Raw genomic sequence first — 26,309 nt, forward strand, 5'->3', positions numbered from 1 at the left:
GTTTCTGTTAGTCAGATATTGTTTTTACTTTATCACATCTTTTTATATGCTTTTCCTTCTGCTTGAAATTCCTTTTACTGCATTAAAAAAAAATAAAATCCACCCCGCCTGTCTTCACACAGACTTAACCAAAGCATCTCTTCTTTTTGAAGCCTGCTTATGTGGAGTTTGACTTTCCTTTCTCTGTTATCTTTACACATCACATATTCCTCCAAAATAGCATTTACCTCAATAAACCCAGTTGATCTTTATCCCTTGAATATAAGAACCTCATGCACAAAAGTAGTTCTTTGTATGTTAGTATCCATATTATCTAGCATGTTTTCTGGTACATGTTAGGAATAAGCAGAAATGAAATAAACCAATTGTGGTAGAAAAAATAAAGGACATAATTACATTAAACTTCGGGATTCACTATTGTCCTGAAGAGTCTACAAAGGAAAGATGTAGGAGTAGGAATAGGAAATATAAATTGAATTTTGTCACCTTTCTACACCTACTCAACAACAAATAGTGGGATCAGGGATAATGAAATACTTGATTTAACAGAGTGATCCTGCTGTCAAGTTAAGATAACAGATCAAATTGAATAAAGGAGGCAAAATTGGCATGCTATTAGCAAAACTGTTCCTTCTGAATTACAAGGTCAGATAAATCTACAAAAAGCAATGCGTAGGTCATCACATTCTCTTCACTAGAAATAAGTTTATTTGGAATCTTTCCTGGAGAATTTTAGCTATAAATACTCATGAAAATATACAAATTAGGTATTTTAAATGTTTAGATGTAATAAGTTAATATTTATATTATTTCTATGCTTTGTGATTGTTTGTTTGTTTGTTTTTACCAGTTTTTACTGAGTTTCCTCCATACCTCTCTTGATTTTATGTTTTTCCTGTTACAGGCCTCTGTGCCTCTTTTCTTTGATTCTTGTATGAACCTCTAGTCTTTGCCACATCTCCAGATCCTTTCTATTCAATACCCTTGGATATCTCAAGATTCCATTGTTTGAGATGTAACCAAGATAGAACTAGTCCTTTTCATCTCTCACCTAAAGCATTATAATAACCTTCTAGATAATCTTCCTTTTTTTCTCTCCCCTGCTTTGGAGAATTGTATTGCTATTCAAAATACTTGCATGACTTTCTTGAGGTTTTTCTTCTCCCAGTGGGAAGATTATAGATTTCTGGTCTTTTAATATCAGACTTGACCCCATGACTTGGAGTGGTCAATGAGATGTGATTGGATGTAATCCAGAGAGAGCACTTTTGAGCAGGAGCTTTGAGAGCCACCTCTTGGTCTAGCCTGTCTCTTTTTTCCCTTTGCCATGAGACTGGAATTGTCCCAGATAGCAACTGTTCTATCAGTCTGATCCCAGAGAGAAGGCAATGGTGTAGCAGAGCCACAGCTGACCCACAATGGCTATGTGATGTAAGAAAGAAATATTTCATTTTTCTTTGCTTTCTAAGCCTCTGAAGTTTTAGTGTTGGATGCTACCACAGTATAATTTAGTCTACACTGATTCATGATCCCTCTCTATACCCAGTCTTTTCTCAACACAGTAGGCAGGGTGCACTATTTAAAATTGTAAATCAGATCATGCAGTTTATCTCATTTAAACTCTGAAATGCTCCCCCATTTCACATGAGTAAAATGTCAAAGTCTTCCAATGACTGAAGAGACTCTGCCTGATGTGACACCTCACTCCCACCCTAGCGTTATGAACACAGCATTTCATACTCCCCTCTCAGTCACTAAGCATCAAGCCATCAGGCACTCTTGCTCTTCCTTGAATGAGCTCCAGCTTTAGGAATTTTGCATTGACTGCTGCCTCTTCCTTCTGGCTCCCTCCCTCACCTGCTTCCAGTCTTTGCTTAGATATTACTTTCTCAATGAGGCTACCTTGACCATCCTGTTTAAAACTGCCACATGCTAACCAAACCAACCCCCACCACCTGCACATTCCATATCCCCTTGGCCTGATTTTTGTTTTCCTTTTTCTCTATTACATCTCACAACTTTGAACATACTCTGCAATATGTAACAATTTACATTCAGTATTTATTGTCTGTTACGACTCAGCAGAACATAAGTTTTGTGAGGTCAGGAGTCTTGGTCTCTCTTGTTCACGTAATAGTGAACTAGATTTGAGCCTGATACATAGTAGGCACTATTTGGTGACAGAAACAAAAGTTCTACCTATTCATGACTTCTGTCACATTTATCTCAGCTGACCTGTAAAGTCCTAATATATGCATCTTTATTAAAATCAGTTTGCTGAACAGGAGACTGTATGTAAGGCCAGAATATATGGCACACATGTGGCATTCAGTGGTTTGAAGGCTGCTGTCATGACAAAAGCCCTAGAAAAAATGCCAGATAAGTGAAATTGGCATTTGGCTTTTCACTTTCTTTTCTGTACTCATTTTTATTTGAATAAGTGAGGGGAAAATGAGAATTTATTCAGGTGTTCAAATATAGGTAACCTATTTGATTTCTTTTATTTCACACATAACAAAATGAAGGGACCAGAAATATTAGTAACTTTACTATTGCTTTTTTTTTCCCGACTCTAACCCAAAAGTCAGCAAAATGAATCAGGGAGAAGGGGGAGAAGAACAAAGTGGGGAAACAGTGAAAATCCAATCATGGCCTCTCTCAGACTAAAGAGTTCTCAGCCTAAGACAGGCCCAAGCAGAGAGAGCAAAGGAGCTTAGAAGTATAAATGAGAAACTAAAGCCTTGATATTAGATCAGAATGGATTTTTACTACCAGAAAAATAATTTGGTGGAATTAGTTTAAAGGATGGTGATAAAAAAAGGATCAAGTTGTTGTTTTTGAATATTATTGATTTCAGTTCATTCAATAATATAGTTATTATTTTTTAAAATTATTTTAAAATCTGCCCTATTCTATTTAATGATGACTTCCTAATTAGTCTTTGCAAGATAATCAATCATCGAACCTCCCTTTTACAGGCTCTGTTTTAATGCCAGATATATCCCATTTTAATGAATACCTTGTATAATTATAGTGTTATATTTTCTTAACTTTGATAATCCTACGTGAACTATTAGAAAGTATCTTTTTAATTTTCCCTTTTTAGTTGTGTTTTATTCATTTTATTTTACTTTTGGAGAGTAATCTTTCAGTCAGGTTATATAAAATCTTGGAGCAAGTCAAATGTTAGACTTTCCCTCTGTTGATAGATTTCACAGCATTGGTTGCCACAGTAGTGCCCTATGTCTTTAAGAGATCATTTCTTATGATTAAGGAAATGTCTCTGAAAAAATAAAGTTCAATTCAGAAAGACAAGTGTGCAATTATAACGGTTTCTGCCTGGATATGGAAGGAAAGTGTTATTTAGTTAGTTCTGCTTAGGTCTTTCTGCAATGGCACTTCCAGGCCCTGGGGAACTGGTCATAGAGAAAACAAAAATCCATAAAGCTAATATTTTTGCTTAAGATACACTAAGGAGTTAGTTCTCCAAGGATTTTTTTTTTTTTTTGCTTAGAATCAGGGTCTCTTCACATTTAAAAACTTTTTATTTGATTAAAAAAATGGAATGTTCTTAAGATGGTTAGTGATAGCCTCTTATATTTATCAAGTACGTTATGATGGAAAGAATGATTTTACATTCATTACTGGGATCTGTTTCATAACCACCAGATAGAGAATGGTTGCTGTGAAATTTACCTAAAGTCTAACAGGAACTCAGATGTTCTGCTTTTCACTACACTTCACTACTTTCTTACTCTTGGAAAGGAAAGTGGTGATCCCCAGAGTCCTGCATCTGGGAAAAAAACCTCACAAAATTTGGCTCTGCCAACCATGAAATTTGAATGCATCTGAAAGATCAAAATGTGCTTTATTTTGGTTTATTCTGCCATCTATTATCAGGTGGAAGGATAAAACCCAGTTTGAATATTTCAGTTACCTTAGGCCCTTGACTGACACAACATATTCAACTGTATTTGATTTCCAAAATATTTTTGACACAAAATCATCTCTTTAGTTCTTCCTTTCTATAAAATGTTAATTTAGATGAATTTGCCTTAATCTTCCTTGATGCATTTTTTTAGATTTTAGTTAGTTTAATGTATATTTTAAGATTCTCTTTAACTCATTTGCTTTTTCTACATAAAAACTTACTCTCATGCGGGACTTGACAAAAGTATTAAAATGTAATACGTAAAATTCTGATGAGAGAGTGTGTTAGCTCTCTCAGTGATATTTAAAATTACTTTAAGACAAAGAAATGTCAGCAAGCAATTTAAGAGGGATGTGAGGTGATAATAGAGTCTTTCTAAATTCCATGAATTCATAACACAAAGTAGTTGCCTATTCTGCTCAATATTTCTGGCCTGTGTATGGCATGCATTCATTTTGTCTCAGTGATTTGTTGGGTAATCAGGAAATTCAGAAACAATAGAGGAAAAGAATCAAAGATCAAAGATCACAACAGAAACACACACACACACGCAAACATTATAAAAGACCATATGGCAGATTGGGAGCTTCAAAATGGCAGAAGAGTAAGATGCGGAGATCACCTTCCTCTCCACAAATACATCAGAAATACATCTACGTGTGGAACAACACCTACTGAACGCTGGCAGAAGACCTCAGACCTCCAGAAAGGCAAGAAACTCCCCACATACCTGGGTAAGGCAAAAGAAAAAAGAAAAAACAGAGACAAAAGAATAGGGACAGGACCTGCACCAGTAGGAGGGAGCTGTGAAGGAGGAAAGGTTTCCACACACTAGGAAGCCCCTTCGCAGGCAGAGACCGCAGGTGGCGGAGGGGGGAAGCTTTGGAGCCACGGAGGAGAGCTCAGCAAAACCCAAAACCTATGGGATGAAGCAAAAGCAGTTCTAAGAGGGAAGTTTATAGCAATACAATCCTACCTTAAGAAGCAAGAAACATCTCAAATAAACAACCTAACCTTACACCTAAAGCAATTAGAGAAAGAAGAACAAAAAACCCCAAAGTTAGCAGAAGGAAAGGAATCATAAAGATCAGATCAGAAATAAATGAAAAAGAAATGAAGGAAACAATAGCAAAGATCAATAATACTAAAAGTTGGTTCTTTGAGAAGATAAACAAAATTGATAAACCATTAGCCAGACTCATCAAGAGAAAAAGGGAGAAGACTCAAATCAATAGAATTAGAAATGATAAAGGAGAAGTAACAACTGACACTGCAGAAATACAAAGGATCATGAGAGATTACTACAAGCAACTGTATGCCAGTAAAATGGACAACCTGGAAGAAATGGACAAATTCTTAGAAAGGCACAACCTTCTGAGACTGAACCAGGAATAGAAAATATGAACACACCAATCACAAGTACTGAAATTGAAACTGTGATTAAAAATCTTCCAACAAAAAAATGCCTAGGACCAGATGGCTTCACAGGCGAATTCTATCAAACTTTTAGAGAAGAGCTAACACCTATCCTTCTTAAACTCTTCCAAAATATAGCAGAGGGAGGAACACTCCCAAACTCATTCTATGAGGCCAATATCACCCTGATAGCAAAACCAGGCAAAGATGTCACAAAGAAAGAAAACTACAGGCCAATATCACTGATGAACATAGATGCAAAATTCCTCAACAAAATACTCGCAAACGGAATCCAACAGCACATTAAAAGGATCATACACCATGATCAAGTGGGGTTTATCCCAGAAATACAAGGATTCTTCAATATACACAATTCAATCAATGTGATAAACCATATTAACAAATTGAAGGAGAAAAACCATATGATCATCTCAATAGATGCAGAGAAAGCTTTCAACAAAATTCAACACCCATTAATGATAAAAACCCTCCAGAAAGTAAGCATAGAGGGAACTTTCCTCAAAATAATAAAGGCCATATATGACAAACCCACAGCCAACATCGTCCTCAATGGTGAAAAACTGAAACCACTTTCACTAAGATCAGGAACAAGAGAAAGTTGCCCACTCTCACCACTATTATTCAACATAGTTTTGGAAGTTTTAGCCACAACAATCAGAGAAGAAAAAGACATAAAAGGAATCCAAATTGGAAAAGAAGAAGTAAAGCTCTCACAGATTGCAGATGACATGATACTATTCATAGAGAATCCTAAAGATGATACCAGAAAACTACTAGAGCTAATCAATGAATTTGGTAAAGTAGCAGGATACAAAATTAATACACAGAAATCTCTTGCATTCCTATACAGTAATGATGAAAAGTATGAAAGTGAAAGTAAGAAAACACTCCCATTTACCATTGCAACAAAAAGAATAAAATATCTAGGGATAAACCTACCTAAGGAGACAAAAGACCTCTATGCAGAAAATTATAAGACTGTTGAAAGAAATTAAAGATGATACAAAGAGATGGAGAGATATACCATGTTCTTGGATTGGAAGAATCAACATTGTGAAAATGACTCTACTACCGAAAGCAATCTACAGATTCAGTGCAATCCCTATCAAACTACCAATGGCATTTTTCACAGAAGTAGAACAAAAAATTTCACAATTCATATGGAAACACAAAAGACCCCGAATAGCAAAAGCAATCTTGAGAAAGAAAAACGGAGCTGGAGGAATCAGTCTCCCTGACTTCAGACTATACTACAAAGCTACAGTAATCAAGACAGTATGGTACTGGCACAAAAAACAGACATATAGATCAATGGAACAGGATAGAAAGCCCAGAGATAAACCCACGCACATATGGTCACCTTATCTTTGATAAAGGAGGCAAGAATATATAGTGGAGAAGAGACAGCCTCTTCAGTAAGTGGTGCTGGGAAAATGGGACAGGTACATGTAAACATAGGAAATTAGAACACTCCCTAACACCATACACAAAAATAAACTCAAAATAGATTAAAGACCTATATGTAAGGCCAGACACTATCAAACTCTTAGAGGAAAACATAGGCAGAACACTCTATGACATAAATCACAGCAAGATACTTTTTGACCCACGTCCTAGAGAAATGGAAATAAAAACAAAAATAAACAAATGGGACCTAATGAGACTTAAAAGCTTTTGCACAGAAAAGGAAACCATAAACAAGACGAAAAGACAACCCTCAGAATGGGAGAAAATATTTGCAAATGAAGCAACTGACAAAGGATTAATCTCCAAAATTTACAAGCAGCTCATGCAGCTCCATATCAAAAAAACAAACAACGCAATCCAAAAATGAGCAGAAGACCTAAATAGACATTTCTCCAAAGAGGATATACAGATTGCCAAGAAACACATGAAAGAATGTTCAACATCATCATTAGAGAAATGCAAATCAAAACTACAGTGGTCAGAATGGCCATCATCAAAAAATCTACAAGCAATAAATGCTGGAGAGCGTGTGGAGAAAAGGGAACCCTCTTGCACTTTTGGTGGGAACGTAAATTGATACAGCCACTATGGAGAACAGTATAGAGGTTCCTTAAAAAACTAAAAATAGAACTACCATATGACCCAGCCATCCCACTACTGGGCATATACCCTGAGAAAAGCATAATTCAAAAAGAGTCATGTACCAAAATGTTCATTGCAGCTCTGTTTACAATAGCCAGGACATGGAAACAACCTAAGTGTCCATTGACAGTTGAATGGATAAAGAAGATGTGGCACATATATACAATGGAATATTACTCGGCCATAAAAAGGAATGAAACTGAGTTATTTGTAGTGAGGTGGATGGACCTAGAGTCTGTCATACAGAGTGAAGTAAGTCAGAAAGAGAAAAACAAATACCATATGCTAACACATATATATGGAATAAAAAAAAAAGGTCATGAAGAACCTAGGGGCAAGATGGGAATAAAGACACAGACCTAGTAGAGAATGGACTTGAGGATATGGGGAGGGGGAAGGGTAAGCTGTGGCAAAGTTAGAGAGTGGCATGGACATATATACAGTACCAAATGTAAAATAGATAGCTAGTGGGAAGTAGCCGCATAGCACAGGGAGATCAGCTCGGTGCTTTGTGACCACCTGGAGGGGTGGGATAGGGAGAGTGGGAGGGAGGGAGACACAATAGGAACGAGATATGGGAACATATGTATATGTATAACTGATTCACTTTGTTATAAAGCAGAAACTAACACACCACTGTAAAGCAATTATACTCCAATAAAGATGTTAAAAAAAAAAAAAAAGACCATATGGCAAATTGTATAGTTGACTCAAATAATTTATTCTCTCTTGCCTGTAAGATTACACATCCTCACCCATTGACTTTGCTCTGCCATATAATGGTAAAACAAACAAAAAACTAGAAATAACCTAAATATTAATTAAGAAAAATTGAAGAATTTTTGATAAATATGTAACAGGGTGTATTATGCTACTATTTTTGAATAAAAATGAGTTAGATTTTTTTTTACTGAAAAGATGTCATTCATTTATTATATGGGGAAAAGAAATCACTGCTCAGATGAAAGTGTGTAATAGAGTTCATTTTTATTAAAAAACGTAGAAAATCATGGGATGTTTGTATAGATAAATATTTCAAGGAACATACACTTAACATTGGGCACTGATTACTTCAGACATAGTGGGATTGGAGGTGGGAAGTTAAGACTATTAACATTTTCTTTTTGTAAATTTGCACTGTTTAATTTCTTGAAATCAAACTACATTTCTTTTATAATAAAAATTCAATAAAATACAGGGACATACAGACAAAATGAGAATAACTTGAAATTTTTCTTATTAAGATGACATTTGGCAACTGACACAAACAAGATCAGGGGGAGCAAATATACCCAAATACCGGCTTTGACTAATCACTTCTTCCCATGCAGTTCCCAAGCAAAGCATATGGAAAAGTGTGGCAGTTTTCTCTCCCTGCGAAAGACAGAGAATTCCGGTTTGGCTTAGTATCTCCCAACTAGTTCTCCAGGGAAATCCTTGCTTGCCAAAAAAGTTATTTGCTACTCTGTCAGTTAAGTAAGAAAAGAAACAGAGTGTAGGATTAGGATTAAAGGCATTAGCTTAGGGTGAGGTGTGTGGGTTTTCAGGGAGTAATATTTGGTGTGAGAAGTATAAGGCCAGCTGTATGATACGAGGGAAAAAGAAGAGAAGGCATTATTAAAAATCCTGCATTGACTGCTGTCTCAACCTCAAACTGTTGGAGATATGCAAATAAAGATCTTGAGTTAATTTGATCCTACTTTGGCTTTCAGACTTAAAAAAAATTATTTTTTAATACCATAATAGTACTCTGAAAAGACACCATTTGAGTCATGGCTCTAACGTTTTAAAATAACATTTTTCTTAGATTTGTCTCTGGTCATAAATCACAATGCAGACAACTTGTGTAATATGTTGTTTTAGTCTGTTTGGGGTGATAAATCTGCCTAATAAACAGCCCAGCAATCCCAGTGACTTATAATGAGAGCCTTACAATGGCTGGCGTGGCTGTTTGTCAGTCTGCAAGTCAGTTTCATGTCTGTTCCACATGTCTTTCATCCTGAGACTTTGGCAAGATCTCAGATGGCAGAAGCACAAACCACAAGCCAAACCACACAAGCCAGTTTAAGGCCTCTGATTAGATGTGGCACATGTTATACTCACTTACATAGCACTGGTCAAAGCAAATCATATAGCTGAGCCCTAAGCTGGAGTGACAGGGGAACACACTCTACCCCAAGTGAGGAAGGGAGAGAGTGGAGAGCTGATAGCAGTAATCCAAGAAGGGGCTGGATCATGTGAAACACTCTCTTTTCTTAAGCTAGTTAGGTCTAAAAAGCTTCAGTGCTAACTCTATAATAAAGACAGCACTCTCTTTTTCCCAAACGTCCTCTCTACAACATCAGAACCTTTGCTTGGCTCTTACCACTATGCTTTAAGGTAGCACAGGAAAAATGGAATAGGGAGACACTGACAGAAAGCCTGAGAAATCTAGGTCTTCCTCTACTTTGAAAGCAGATCTGCCACTTACCATTTCTGTCCCATGGATAGAGAGGGAATTAGAAGAGAACCTTGTCCATGTAAAAGCTAGTACCACATTGTGAGTCTACCCACTATTTGAATGCACTCCTGTCAGCTTACTAGAAAATAATCCATAACAACTTCTTATGGGGGATAAAGAGGAAGATTCAGAAAGGAAAAGGTCCGCAAACTTCTCTCTCTGTTTAACAAGTGCACTGCAGAGGGCATCTGTCATTTTTGACATGCCCAGTACTCATTTTCATGTCTTCTGGCAAAACCAGTCTTTCCCCGTTCATATTCTATGTGGTTTGAGTGAGGTTTATTCAAACCCTATGGCCATGCGACCCAGGCTTGAGCAACAAAAGCATCATATCCCAATGCTTAATTCAGGGGTGAGCAGGTGATTCGATCAGAGTCCTGGAGACTGTATTCTAGGACTTTTGCTGGAACTATTGGAAATAAAGTTCCTCCCCACTGGAGTTGCCCTTAGGATGATGTGTAAACTGAAAAAGATAGGCAGCCATCTTTTCAACATGTGGAGGGAAGTTGAGAATTTTACCAAAGCATAGCAATACAGAGAATGTAATGGCCAAAAAAAAGAGAGTCCTTGTTACATTGTTTTATTCTCTGTACCCAGACATGCCTGAAAATACCCCCTGTCTTTCAAGGTACATGAGTCAAGAAATTCACAATTTCGGTCAATTAATTTTGGTTGTTTTTTTCTGTCATTTGCTAATGATTTCCTGATTAACGTTAGTATCTATATTTATGTGTTCATATCAGTATCTAGAAAAACTTTGTAAAGCATACACCTATAATAAAAAATAAATGTGCAGACAACTGGGAAGAAAACAAATTCCTTACAAAGTTGATTATTTCTTTGAATGCTTTTTCTGTAATTCCCATTCTCCTCCCACCCCCCCCCCCGCAGTGTAATTTAAGTTGCTGAAGTTTCTAATAAGAATGGAAAGTTCAGGAGGGCCACTAATTATGAAAAATTATTCAGATACAAACTACTATCTCAAGAAGTTGTAAAATTATTTTCTTCATGGCTACAGGATGATCTGTATTTAGAATAGTAAATAATTTTTTAAGAAAATGTATAAATGTGGTTATATAACAAATATTTTCCATGATTAACACTTCTTCTGGCAAACGATAAAAGCATTTTTCTCAAAGAGGGATTGATAATTTACCTGCAGATTTGGGCCATCTAGGGCCTGAGTTCTAACCTAATTCTAATGCTTTGTAACTGTGGGGAAAATTACTCAGCTTCCTGGCTAACAGCATCACCTACAAGATAAGGGGGCCAAATTAACTTACTTCTAAAGATGCCTCTCTCTTTAAAATATTATAAGCTCTTTCGTATTGCTTGCATTAGTTTCACTTTAAATAGCATGCTCCCCTAAATAAATGGAATATTACCTATATATTTTTATGAATGCTTATAGTACCCATAGAGCAAAATCGGTCCTTGATTTTACTTTTGAAGAGGTAACTACATTCTCAAGCATATAAAATCAGGTAAGGGAATCAAAAAATGATAAAGTATTTCAATTTACATAATCTCAACTTTGTCTCCTAAATAGAACAGAGTGAAGATAATGCTAACTCACTGTGCATAATGCATTGTATAACTCTATGGCTCATGCTGATACATTCATAATATTTATCGGAGGGGGAGAGACATAAATTATTATGCAGTGTGTTGATGCCCTGAAAATTATATTCTCAAGCATTTCAAGTGCTTAATTATAAGTTAAACACTGAAACCATGGTACAGAGAGGGGTCTTACTCTGGGACCACTACAAACTTATATTGTTATTGAACTGGAGAGGTTTGAAAGTGGATTACCAAGAGATTTCTTAAGAACTAATTTTCTATACTGGATTAATGAAGTTGCTTATGGTTTATTAATTTGTGTCCCCTTTAGAAATCTTTTTATTTATCTTATTTCTTATATTTGCTTGAAAATCCTTACGAGTATTTGAGCTAAAAGAAAAATAAAAGGATTTTTAACATTTTTTCTTCTTTTCTAAGTCAATAGAAATTGCAGATTAGGAAAATGCTATTAAAACGGTTTTAAGTGTGTCTTTATTCCTGTACAAACTCAATGAGTATTAAAATTCACACATGCACATACACATATATCATTAAAGGATTTAGATAAAAATAGATAAAATAGTAACAAAATTTTCTTTAAAAAAATCAGGCCTGATAAAGTAAACATTATTAATTCATATCTGTTTCACAAAGGAGTTGAAGCTGCTTAAAATAATGGGTACCATGAAAATGGTGAAAATAAACAGCTGATAAATTAAGTAAATTTAAAGAATGATAGGAAGATAACAAAAAGAGGGATTCATAAAACAGTCAGAAATGCACATCATAGGTCTCATACAGCTATTACAGGTGGGCTACATATTTAGCTCTAATTTACTTAAAGCCAAATACAAGTGTTAATCATGATCCTATAGAATTTCATTATGTTAGCAGGATAAATTCAAGCCTATTCTCAATGAGAAGACAGGCGTTTCTGGAACTGAAACTTGAAATAAATTTCTTCTATGAAATTCACTGGACAGTGTGTGCTATGAAAGGACACTCTGTGATACAATAGATAATATACTCAGTTGAAGCCTTATAATAATACAATAATGCATTTAATTTGACATTCAAAAATAATGTTTCTTTGGATTGATTCATGATGAGACACTGCAGTGGAGCCCAGTAAGAGTGATTCTATGTTAAGCCAAAACAGTACAGCTCATTTGTATTGATATACCATTAAGCTGTTAAACGCTGTGCTTTAAACGATCACGATGATATTTTGTGGAGAATGAGTTGTATTTTATATTATAGACAATAAGCCAAACAACATTTTACTTCCTTACCTGTATAGTGCATATAGTTTGATTTGTACCACTTGAGTGATCTGGATGCTATCTTGTGTACAGTTTCATAAGACATAAACCTTTCCAAACCTCTGTTAGGTAGTTGGTTGTAAAGATGGAAACTGCTGGATGCTTTCTTCAGGAGCTCAGAGTTGTGCAGAAAGCTCTCAGAAGCAGGACTGAATTGCTGACATGGGCTGATGGGCCATTCTGTGTCCCTTATCCATTAGTAGCTCTCTTGTAGAAGCAGATGAATGAGGTGGTGCATAAAGCAATCCAGAGGAAACTTCACTCCTTAGTGTTCTCTTCCTAGGAGCTGCATTAGAGGCTTTATTGACTATGAATTAAATTACACACACACATGATCTAATAATTATCAATCTTTTTGAAAGATTTCGATAAAAACAGAGACTTGAATACAGCATGATAAATATAATTAACATTACTGTATGTTATATATGAAAGTTGTTAAGAGAGGAAATCACAAGAGGTCTCATCAGAAGAAAATTTCTTTTTCTATTTCTTTAATTTTATATCGATATGACATGATATCCACTAAACTTACTGTGCTAGTCATCTCATGAGGTATGTAATTTAAATCATTATGCTGTACACAATAAACGTACACAGTGCTATATGTCAGTTATATCTCAATAAAATTGGAAGAATTAAAAAAGAAAAACAGAAAGTAAAAAAAAAAACAGAGACATGAAATTTCTTTTGGAAATGCAAATTAATCCAAGTATACAATGGGAGAAATACAGTGTTCCTTATAAACTTCACATAGGTAAAAAGCGGAAATGTCAGAAGTGATGAAATATGATAGCTGGTCTATGAATTTGTCTCATTGGAAATATAAGTGCTTAGAAGGACTTAGAAAAGCAGGCTGACAATATTTGCAGTAGCTATCTTTTGCTGGGTTTTGGGATTTGGAATATTTTTTGTTGTTTATTTACATGTGTGCTTTTCTCTGTACTATACATTTTTGAGTTTTCCATAATAAACACGTTATTAATTCTACACTTAAAAAAAATAACGATTACTGTTACTTCAAACTGATCATCCTGAAGAATGTTAAAAACATAATCAGATTTAGTGAGGTTGCTAATAAATTTATGCTATCTTTGGAGCTGTTAGCTTGAATGATATAGAACTAGAATTCATTTTTACCTCAGATAAAACCTATGTTTTTCTAAGTTGAATGTAAAGAAGTGAAAAAAAGAAATTTAATGAGAGAGAAGTGCAGTACACGCCTTAATATGTGTTAATTAATCTAGTTCTGATTCTCTTATACTGTGTCAAGGAGGAAGAATCCATCATGTTTGGTGAGGAGTGTTAGATTCATGAGAAGGACTTTTATTAGGCCCAGGAGAATGGGTTAGAATCAAAAATCATCCCCAAGACTTGCCTTAGCTTTGGGAGTAGAAGCCCATTTCTGCCCTGTGTCAAATCCCTATATCTGCTTTGCCACATTCTAGATTTCACCTAAAATAAACTAATTAGGTAAAGACGATATTATCGACCCCATTAGTTCTGATAGTGGTGTTGCAAGATGATGCTCAAATTATCTGTTTCTATTGTGACATCATAAGAAGGACGAAACAAGATAAATAAATATCATTAACCAAATATGGCAGTTCCGTATAATACTTTAATACGATCACATTGACCATTAAATACGAAATTTTTAATTTTGTGTGATTAAAATCTAGCTAAGTTAAAACAATTCACCTGAAGGTGACATTTTGTTTTTTAAATATTTCTTCATTTTTCTGAGTCTGCCATCTTTGAAATCTATTTTTTTAAAGCATGAAACAGCAATGTGTTTTTCTCAGAAAGCTCACTGTCTGATTGGCCAATCTGTTTGTTTATAATTGGTTACTATTTTGGGGACAGAGGTCAGTGTGCCAAAAATATAACATAAAACCCTTCAGTGATTTAGTTAGAAATTTGGATTGTCTGGAAGTCATTAGGAGGATTTTTGGGGTTTCGTTACTGATATTTACTTAAGCTGCTATAGTTGAATATATATCAGGAGGATTCTTACCATACTAGATTTCTCTTAGCCCAGGACTCTGTTTAGTCATTTGGCAACACTTATTATAACCCTAGTGCCTCTAACTTGCAGGAAATATGCAAATGTTTTTTGAAAAATAAAGGTAATCAAAAGAAAGAAAAAATCAAGAAACTCCATGTTTGTAATTAAAATTTCCAAGCTGTAAAGCACACTCCTCAGTTATGCAGCCGCAATTCACTACTACCTGCTGGCCAAGTTGGATAGAATCTGTTAATTCCCAGCTCTCACATTTCATGCTTGAGACAGAAAAGAATGCTTTGGCAAATCTCTATTTATGCTATGTAATGTGATGTAGCTAAGGGAAAGATCTTAGTACTGTCAGGGGTAATTTTTCAAAGGCTTGCCTCAAAAGAGAGGTTGCTGGACGGACCTCATTTCTGGTTGTGTTTAAATCCATTGGTAATATAAACTTGGGGGAATTTACATACACCTTAGGCAGAGCATTGAATGTAAACAGGTATGAGATGAGGAGGCAAATAAATCCTATCTAGATCTTGTGGGGTACACTAACCTTTCTAGACTCTAGTTTATATAGAAACAATGGATTTGGAAAACAAGAAATCCCTAATGTCCATCAGGATTCACATTATGGAGACCATTTTTGACTTGTGTTAAATTAACTTATCTTTTTCTATCTCCACACTTAATGATTTATGGGAAAGTTTTACTTTTAAGTAATTGGGGGTTTTTTTGTTTTTTTTTTTAATTTTTTATTTATTATTTATTTATTATTTTTATTTTTGGCTGTGTTGGGTCTTCGTTTCTGTGTGAGGGCTTTCTCCAGTTGCGGCGAGTGGGGGCCACTCTTCATCGCGGTGCGCGGGCCTCTCACTATCGCGGCCTCTCTTGTTGCGGAGCAGAGGCTCCAGACGCTCAGGCTCAGTAGTTGTGGCTCACGGGCCCAGTTGCTCCGCGGCATGTGGGATCTTCCCAGACCAGGGCTCGAACCCGTGTCTCCTGCATTGGCAGGCAGATTCTCAACCACTGCGCCACCAGGGAAGCCCTAAGTAATTGTTTTTAATACCTAAGAATTACTTCCGTAAAATTGTTTTATACTGAATTGCTTGCAGTCAACTCTGAACTGTCCTACTACCACCACTCTTGTCTTTATACACTCTGCCCCTTAAAAAAGCATTTTGTTTTCTGCAGGAGCACAGATATTTAGTAAATTGATATGCATTTGGATTTTTAGTGTTCAGGTTACTGCTGAATAGGGAATTGTAATAAAACTAGGAGAAGATTTGGTTCTTTCTTTAAAAACTCATCTGGTGGGGATGATGAGACAAAAACAAGTAGGAAACATAAACCATTTGTGAGGATAATGGACAGAACCTTATATGAAACTCAGAAGGCTAGGTTCACAAATGTCCCACTAACTAGACATGTAACATGAAATGAGTCAATAAACTTTCTGATTCTTACTTTTGTCAGCTGGAAGATAGAAGAAAAATAACTTCCATGGTTTCTTTTTTTTCTGAAAATTCTATGTTTTTAAAGTAATTATTGTCTGTTTACATTTTCTTTTTTTTTTTAACATCTTTATTGGAGTATAATTGCTTTACAGTGGTTTGTTAGTTTCTGCTTTATAACAAAGTGAATCAGTTATACATATATATATATATCCCCATATGTCCTCCCTCTTGCATCTCCCTCCCACCCTCCCTATCCCACCCCTCTAGGTGGTCACAAAGCACCGAGCTGATCTCCCTGTGCTATGCGGCTGCTTCCCACTAGCTTATCTATTTTACCTTTGGTAGTATATATAAGTCCATGCCAATCACTCACTTCGTCTCAGCTTTACCCTTCCCCCTCCCCGTGTCCTCAAGTACATTCTCTATGTCTGCATCACTATTCCTGCCCCTAGGTTCTTCAGAACCTTTTTTTTTTTTTTTTTTAGATTCCTTATATGTATGTTAGCATACGGTGTTTGTTTTTCTCTTTCTGACTTACTTCTCTCTGTATGACAGACTCTAGGTCCATCCACCTCACTACAAATAACTCAATTTTGTTTCTTTTTATGGCTGAGTAATATTCCATAGTATATATGTGCCACATCTTCTTTATCCATTCATCTGTCGATGGACACTTAGGTTGCTTCCATGTCCTGGCTATTGTAAATACAGCTTCAATGAACATTGAAGCCTTAAAAGTTGTCCCTGGATCACAGGACCCTGGCAGTAGCGAGCTGCACAGGCTCCTGGGTGGGGAGGTGTGGAGAGTCAGCTGTGCTCGCACACAGGCTTCTTGGTGGCAGCAGCAGCAGCCTTAACATTTCATGCCCGTCTCTGTGATCCGCGCTGATAGCCGTGGCTCACGCCCGTCTCTGGAGCTTGTTTAAGTGGTGCTCTGAATCCCATCTCCTCACGCACCCCGAAACAATGGTCTCTTGCCTCTTAGGCAATTCTAGACTTTTTCCCGGACTCCCTCCTGGCTAGCTGTGGCGCACTAGCCCCCTTCAGGCTGTGTTCACGCCGCCAACCCCAGTCCTCTCCCTGCGATCCGACCGAAGCCGGAGCCTCAGCTCCCAGCCCCGCCCGCCCCGGCAGGTGAGCAGACAAGCCTCTCAGGCTGATGAGTGCTGCTCGGCACCGATCCTCTGTGCGGGAATCTCTCCGCTTTGCCCTCTGCACCCCTATTACTGCGCTCTCCTCCGTGGCTCTGATGCTTCTCCCGCCACCCCCTGTCCTCACCAGTGAGGGGGTTTCCTAGTGTGTGGAAACTTTTCCTCTTTCACAGCTTCATCCCCAAGGTGCAGGTCCCATCCCTATTCTTTTGTTTCTGTTTTATGTTTTTTCTTTTGCCCTACCCAGGTACATGGGGGGTTTCTTGCCTTTTGGGAAGTCTGAGGTCTTCTGCTAGCGTTTAGTAGGTGTTCTGTAGGAGTTGTTCCACATGTACATGTATTTCTGATGTATTTATGGGGAGGAAGGTGATCTCCACATCTTACTCCTCTGCCATCTTGATGGTGTCCCCTGTTTACATTTTCTGACTTAAACTATAATTGTGAATACCTATGGTTTCAGTATAAGATTCTGAAAAGTATAGGAAGAAGAAAAGCTTACAATTTTACATGTTTTAAATCACTTTTCTAAATAATATTCTAAAAATATGAATAATACATATTCATATAGAAAACTTTGGCAATATATTAACATATAAAGACAAAGTCTAGAGTCACCCATAAGACATCCAACCAGAGAAGCATTGTTAGACAGTGGGTAATATGTAGTATATAATAAATGTTGCTTTTAGACTTCGGTATTCTGCTTTTTATAAATTATAGTTTATTTAAAATGTTTTGATCAAAAATTTATCCTGATATTGAATTGAAACCTTGAGAAAAATTTTGTGAATTTTAAAATTCAGTGACTACATTCTTTGAAACAACACCAAAGGTGTTATAAACCAGTGTAAGCAGACTCCTTAAATAGTCACAGCAATTACATCAGTGAAGAACACTGTAGGGTGTTATTAACCATTTATATTCACTTATAAACAAAACAGAAAGAAAGTAATGGAGAGAAGAGGTAAGGTAATATTCTTAGAATTAACAACAATGTTCTTAGACTTAAGTGAACTTGACCCTGGGCTGGGACCTATTTTCCTGAATGCTTTTAAAGAAAGCACATAGTTATAACATGGATTATGCTCTACACTGGTCAGAAGACATCCTTGCAAAAACTCAGACTGAAGGAATGGTAGACTCCAGGAGAATTTTAAGGTTGTTAGTAAGCAAAGTTAGCAGAATTTCTTGATCAGTTTCCAAATGTATTAGTTTCAGACAACTTTTACCAAAAAATATTCATCTTGCTCACATGAAAAAATACTTCTAAGTAGCTATTATTATTAATCATGAGCAAACACTGAGGAAGTAAGAAAATGCAAGTGACAACATAACCTTTGCTCAGGTATGCTTCTAAGCTCTTTGCCATTGGTTCCAGACTTAGCTGTCATAGGAACTACGTTAAGGGGTAATGTTGATTTTATTGCCTTGTGGAGAAAATTTTCAAAGGAGACCTATGTAAGACAAGGACAGAGTTACATGGAGATGGTTGTCAGTAAAGTCTGGATGTTCTCAGAATTGTATATTACCCCCTGGATGTGGGAAGGGAATGGAGGGGCATCTGTTTTCCTTTGCTTTACCCAATAGTCCTTAATACTTGAAAGAGAAGTCTACATGGAGCAAGGGAACTAAATGCCTCTTTCCCTAAGTGAGTGAGGGCACCTATGGGAAGGAAGAGGGAGGTTGAGAGATCCCAGATTAGGAATCATATCAGAGACTTCTAGAGTTAAAAACAGTATTTTTAAAATCCCTATATATTATTTTTAACCATATTAATTTCATACTTTTACTAATATTTATAATTGTGCATTCTCTCATTTTTTTCTCCTTTGTTAAGAAACGAAATTCAACCAAGTAAATTTGAAGATCTAATTGGTGATTAGGTGATTCATTAGGTATTCATAAATCAGGCAACATTCCATCTAGCAACTACAGAAGGACACTCTGAGAGGTTGTACAAAATGGAAGATTTTTAATAACAAGGAAGGTAGGGTAAGAAGGTATTAGCAAAAGATTGAAAAAAAAAAAAAAAAAAGGGTTATTTGGGGCCGGGACATCTTCTTTTGGAGAAAAGAGAACTGGCACGTTTTACCCTGTAGATTACTTCACTAGTGCAACTCAGTAAATTTCAGATCTACTGTTTAAAGGTCACATTCCTGGGAAGGGCTGAACATTGCAATTAAGTTTTGGTTTGCTGTCCTGGGACCATTTGGGGCGTGTTATTTCTTTTTTTAACACCTTGGAAGTACTTGCCAAGGTTTTAGGTGTTATATAGGCTTTCTATGCCCCTTCCAAAGAAGATAGCTTTTATTTAATTTATTTTTCCTTTTCTACTCTGTTGAGTTAGTTATTTATGTTACCATGTGTTTTCTTCTATTTCCTTTGGGCTTGTTCTTTTTTCTTTATGTCTATTTAAAAACATATTTTATTTCCTCTTTCATAAATATATTCAAGACCACAAGATTGTATTCTGAAGCCTTAGGTAGAATTTCATACATAGTTTATTCACTTCTAAATTCTCTGTAATTCTCTTTTTATGTCTTCATTATTGCCAAAGTTATTGAGTAGTATACAGTTGATTTCTAGGTATAAAATTCTGAGGTCAAATGTACTTTGTTTTGGTTTTCATTTTCTAATTTTATTGCATCACAATCAGTGAATGAGGCCAATATGATTTAGGCTGCTTAGAATTTGTTGAGATATCTTCTGTAACCTGATATATGGTCAATATTGTTAGTATGCCATGTGTATTATAAGGAAAATTATTAGAAAAAAAAAGCACATGATTTTGTTACTGAGTGCAAGCTCATACTGCTTGCCACATGACAGGCCAATCAATCGAGAAATGAGGCATTGGGGCAAGGAATAGTGACTTTATTTGGAAAGCCAGCAGACTGAGAAGATAGTGGACTAGTGTCCCAAAGAACCATCGTGGCTGAGTTTGGATGCTAGTTTCTTTTATAGAACAAAGAGGGGGAGGTGAGGAGGTAAAGTAAAAAAGGCATTAAGTTGTTGCAAATATTTTCTGGTTCCAGCCAGACTCCTGAGGGGATGTGTTAATTTCTTCTTTCCTGCAGCCTTTCACAGGTTAGCCTGGTCAGGATGTTGCCTGTGATCTAAACAAAGGTATTTTAGCTTACTGCTCAGGCACAGGAGGCAGGGTTCACTGAGGTGGGCCATTACTTATACTTTAAGCTATAGGCAACATTTCTTGGGTGATTAACTTGTAGCAAAAGCGATGGAATATAAAGGTTAAAGTAAAAGAAACAGATCCAATATGGAGTCAGATTTGTTTTTACCTATTACAATTTCATATAATAAATATCAAGCTTGTTAATTATGACATTCAAGGCATATTATTTTTTTCTACTGACACACTGGGTTTTAAGTTATTCTTTTAATTGGTTTGTTACCAAATATTTATTAAGCATCTACTATGTTCTGGTCACTATTCTGCTTAACTTTTCTCCTTCCCTGTCCACTTGTTTATTTACTTGCTGTCTTGCCTTCTTGTTTCTGCTTTCTTTCATTACATTCGGTTCTCTGGTCTCACATAGTAAATCCATTTTAACCTGCCTACCTTCCTGGGCCTTCTGACCCTTTATCAGTACTCTGCCAAAGCAGTTGGGGCATTACCTCCTAATTTGCTGAGGGATGTCTTTGTGTCTAAGCTTGAAAGAGCCATCTTGAACATACTAAAACTGGCTCCATGTGACCTTATCAGGACATTATATTCTGAGCCACAGGAGAGAGCCTGCCTGTCAACAAACTCCTACTGAGTATCCTTTCCCTCTGTTCTAACCTTCAGGATCCCATATGTGTTCCTCCAAGCCCTGCTGAAACATATTAGACAGTTCCTGTAGATCTTTTTTTGTGAATGATCCTTTTTTAAAAAATCAGGGTTCTGCTGTGCTGAGCTATGCTAACTGACTAAGGTATGCTTGAGCCATGTCTCTATTGATCTAGAACAGTGAATGTATTATGGAGGATGAACATTATTTCATGATACATTTGCCTGAGGTTTGGTGTGTTCTGATCTCTTTGCAACAGTACACACAGTACTATAGAAAGGGGGGCAAGCTGCTTTTGCTAGCCTGGCGTTTTCAGGGGAATCTGAAGATTTAGTTGCCTCAGGCATGTGTACCCAAATATCACGATTCCAGATCTCAGGTTCTAACATCTTTCCTATCAGAGCTATGGATTTAGTATAGGAGAGTTGCTGAGCTGTGTATTCAGTCACTTTTGTAGTTCTACCACCCTTGGTATCAAATTCTGTGTCTATTTTCAGCAAGGCTGCCCTATTATTGTATGAAGTAAGGGTCCTTTAAATATTGCCATTAGGGTTTTCTGGTTTTCAACACCATGCCCTGAATTTGTTGGCTAAGCTGAGTCTGTTATTCTCTTCTTCAAGGCCTCTGAAGCAACTACCCCAAACTATCCAACTCTACAGTCTTTATAATCACCTTTGTTCCCATATTTTTAAGCCAGTGCTTCTCTGCCCACCTGTACCTCACCCCAATCCACCACCAGTGAAAGTCTCAGTAATTACAACGTAGTGCACCTGGGAGGTTATTGTCACCCAATTCTGATAACAACTGTCTTAGTTTGGGTTCCCCTAAAAGCAGACCCTGAGACAAGGAGTTAGTGGTGATAAGTTTATTTAGGAGGTGATCCCAGGAAGCCTAAAGAGGGTGTGAGCTAAGTCATACAAGGAAAGAGAAACATCCAATAAAGGATGTATCAAGAAGTAGGTTACCACTGTGTGCAACCAGAGCCCAGTCCTGCTGGGAATCCTGTGAGGAGCCTCAGAATCATCCCACAAGAGGAGGGGAAATTGGGGGTATTTATGCACTAAATCCAGTCCCACGTTTTTGAGGGTTGCCCTGGGAAACATAAAATCCTCAGCCCTTTGGGGCTTCCCTGGACAGTCTGAGCAAGCTCCAGGGGTGCTGGAGAAAACCTTAGGGACAGAGAAGAAAGATCCAGTCACTTGATATGGGAACGATTCAGTCAGATGTGGGAACTGCCCACTTCAGCTTAGGAGGATTTAGAGGTGGATCGAAATGAAAGGAAGTGGGAAAAAATAGCATCTTCTATAATGTGTCATTTATTTTAAAAATATACTTCTAATATATACCATATAACCAGATTTTATTTTATTTTCACTTCTTAAATAAGTGAATTTTGCCCATACATATTTACTGTTTTCCTTTCCTGCCCTTTATCAGATTGATATTTCTTTTCATTTCCCTCCTGTGTTGGAAGTTATGCATTCTATCTTTCTCTACAGATGCTTTGAAGTTACATATTTTTAATCTATCTTTTTTTACTGTTTGCACTCAAATGGCTAACATGCTTAACTTACATTTTTTCTTCAACACTTAGACTTAACAAGTATTCATATTTATCCTCTGCAAATATGAGAAAAGAGCTTTGCATGTTTTGGTCGCATGTTTGTTATCACCTGAAATTGTGTTTGCGGATTGATATTAACAATTTACAATCAAACTTTGTGCTTATATTTTACTAATTTATTTGATTACCTGTGCATTTTATACTTTCTCTTGATTGATTTTTTATTTAATAGGTTATGTCTTATAGTATTTTTTTCAGAAGGGATCTGTGAAGAGTAAGCATTTGAATATATAACATGTCTTAGTTTGCTCTTCCCTTTGAATGCCATTTTGATTAAGTATAAAATTCTGGGCTGAAAGATATTTTTCTTCAGTAGTGTGCACCCACAGTCATATCTGTGCGTGTGTGTATGTCTATGTGTTGGCTCTTAGAATAAACTCTCAGACTGAGCACTTATGTTTTCTTTCAGTTTTAGGAATTTTTTTAATTATTATTTTTTATTACTGTCTTTATTCTCCCTGTTTTCTCCTTTGGACTTTATCTTAGATATCTTTAGGAACTTTCAGATATATCTTTCATAGTTCTTAACTCTCCTTTCATACCTTCCATCTTTTTGCCCTGTTTTTTATTTTTTTTATTCTCAGAGAGTTATTTGGCTTTTTTCCTCTCTTCAGCTTCAGTCATGCTTCTGTTCAGTCCATCTACTGAGGGTTGTTAGTGTTTTGTTTTGTTTTTTTTTTTAATTTTAGTGATTAATGTCTTTAATATTATGATTTCTACTTGGTTCACATTTTTAAATTCAACATTTTTTATATCCCTCTGAGAAAAATAATTACAATTATCTAACATTTTGTTCCATCTCCCATATTAATCTTTTGCCTCTCAAGTGTCAGTTCTGCTTGTTGAATTGTTTTTTTCCCCAATGGCCCTGAAGTTCTGCAGATATAGGCTGATTCTTGCTTTTGCGCTATATATGTATTTAAGATTTCTTATTAGATTGTCACCCCGTTTCCTTTCCCAGTGTTGTTTGTGGGGATAAATGAGGTGGACTTCAATGGCTTATAGTGCTCTGTTTCCTAAATGAGAATGGAAGGTATGCAGAAGTTTTGTGTAGCTTTACCTCTGTTACCCAAGCTCCCATCTCCACTGCTGTTTTCTGAAGGCATACAATCAACTTCCTTGACAAAGTCCTAGGGGAGAGGGGATGTGATAAAAGTCAACCATCTGTATACTCTTGTTGCTATACCCCAGCAGTCCCCAGGAAGTTACTTCTGGGTGACTTTCCTGTCCCTGGTATATGCCATCTCTGGAGCAGAACACAACTTGGTGGTATAGATACTACTTCCTGTATGAGTCCCCCCTCCCTGCCCCCTATGAAATTCTATAAATAGTTCTCTTCTTTTATCCAATCTTCTTTACTTCTTTCATTGAAGAATTCCTCATTTTGATGGTCAGATTTAGCAAATATATTCTAAAGGCAAATAATACACTAAATTACTGAATATACTAAATATTAAATATAAAAAGTAATTCTTTAGTATAGGAATGTCCTAAATATTTCATGAAGCCTGCTTGTACTTAAAAGACATTTGTTGTTTATCTGGAATTCAAATTTAACTGGGCATCCTATATTTTATCTGGCAACTCTACTCATATATTTTTGTTTGTTTACCTGAGCATCTTTCTTGTCATTTTCAGCATATGTATGCATCTGTTTGGCTTTACTTTTTCTTCTGTCATTTCTAGCCATTCAGAGTATGCTTGTGGCAGGGAGAGTGGGTATGTGCGTGTGTATGTGTATGTGTGTTTGTGAATGTGATATGATTACTCAAAAATTTTAAGCTGTATATTCATTTTTAATGTTCAGTTATTTACTCTACATGAAATTCATTTGTGTGTATGATATAGATAGGGATTTGCTTTAATATTGTTTAGAAGAGACAGCCAATTATTCTCATACCATTGGTTGAATAATCTGTCAGGTCCTCTGATTTGCGCCCATTCAGTTAAAAATATTGACATTATCCTTGAGATTCTTCTTTTACTCACCCCTTTATCCAATCAATTACAAAGCCTTGTAGAATTTAACCATTGACTTTAAAAGGTAGTGAAGATCTCCTCTTCTTCACAACCCACACAGAGCTTTCTTATACTTTCATGAATGAGTTATGATCAAGTGCAAGTACAGGTAGATTGAGCTTACATTTTTTGGAAATGAAACTTTCAAAAGGGATAAAGTTTAAAATGCATTTGGGCATCATCTCTCATCTCTGTCTTCCATCTAAGCAGCAAGAGTTGTAAATTGATTCTATATCTCCTTTTTTGTGCCAAGGTGGACTCTTTCTCTCTTGTGTCATGAACTAGGTGTTCAGGAGAATGCACTCTCTCGTTCATCATGCTGTCCTTTGGCACTTTGGATATTGCTTTCAAGCTATATGCTTGTATATTCTCACTTTCAGGGTTGAAATTAGCATGTAGGAGGCAATTTAGGTGAGAGTAGTGCTCCAAATGTCCTCTTGCATGGACATTGTGATGGACTGCCCGTATCTTCCTTTAGGAATCAAGGAGTTATTGCTCCATCTCCTGGGACTGTTGCTGGCAGACAGCCTTTAGCTCTTCATCCCCTTGTGTAAATGCCTCGGCTGAAGACAGCTACCTTGCTTAATATCATGCTCATTTCCTGGGATGTACCATATTCAGTAAATTATCAGTGTAGGGTTATAATGACTTGGCTGTCTTTACTTAGGACAGCTTTGAAAGGTCACTCCATCTTTAGAATTCTCCATATGGTTGGTTGTCTTACCCTGAGAATGAATCACAGTCAACTTTTTTTCTGCCCTAACCTACTTCTTTCCTTCCTTTTCCTTTCCCTTCCCTTTCCTTTTTGTCACCTCCCCTGGATTTAATCCTGAGAAGACTTCCTAGCAAATCTCTTGGATGTAAAGTGTGTCTTAGAGTCTGCTTTTTAGGAATCCAAACCTGCAACAGCATACTAGAGTTTTGCCTTGGGGGCATTAAGTCAGAGCCACAGATCATAATAAAATGATACATCACTGTACTGATGATTTACCTGGGCACATGTCTCCCTTTGGTACCTCTATGGAAGTGCTGTTATAGAGTATAATTAACATAATAATTAGCCCTGAGCCCACATGTTGTCTTTGAAAATTATAGTCCTGCTCGTTATCATGATTTTATTTAAAAATATTTTAAGATTATAAAAGAAATTTTGGTATACTATAGAAACTTAGAAAATACAGATAAGATCATAAAATAAAATGAAAATATCATATCACAACCCAAAGATGACCTCTGTTAGCATTTGAAGTTATATTCTAGACCTTTATCTGTGGATTTATACAAATATTTATGTTTTTTTTTTCCTTAAAAAGCCTGCCCTTTTCAGATAATGATCCCCACTGTTAACATGTCAGTAAATTTTCTTAGACTACCCGGTCTATATTCACATTTCCCCATTTGCT

The sequence above is a fragment of the Balaenoptera musculus genome, chromosome 7 (genome assembly GCF_009873245.2).
Source record: "Balaenoptera musculus isolate JJ_BM4_2016_0621 chromosome 7, mBalMus1.pri.v3, whole genome shotgun sequence".
Classification (NCBI taxonomy): domain Eukaryota; kingdom Metazoa; phylum Chordata; class Mammalia; order Artiodactyla; family Balaenopteridae; genus Balaenoptera; species Balaenoptera musculus.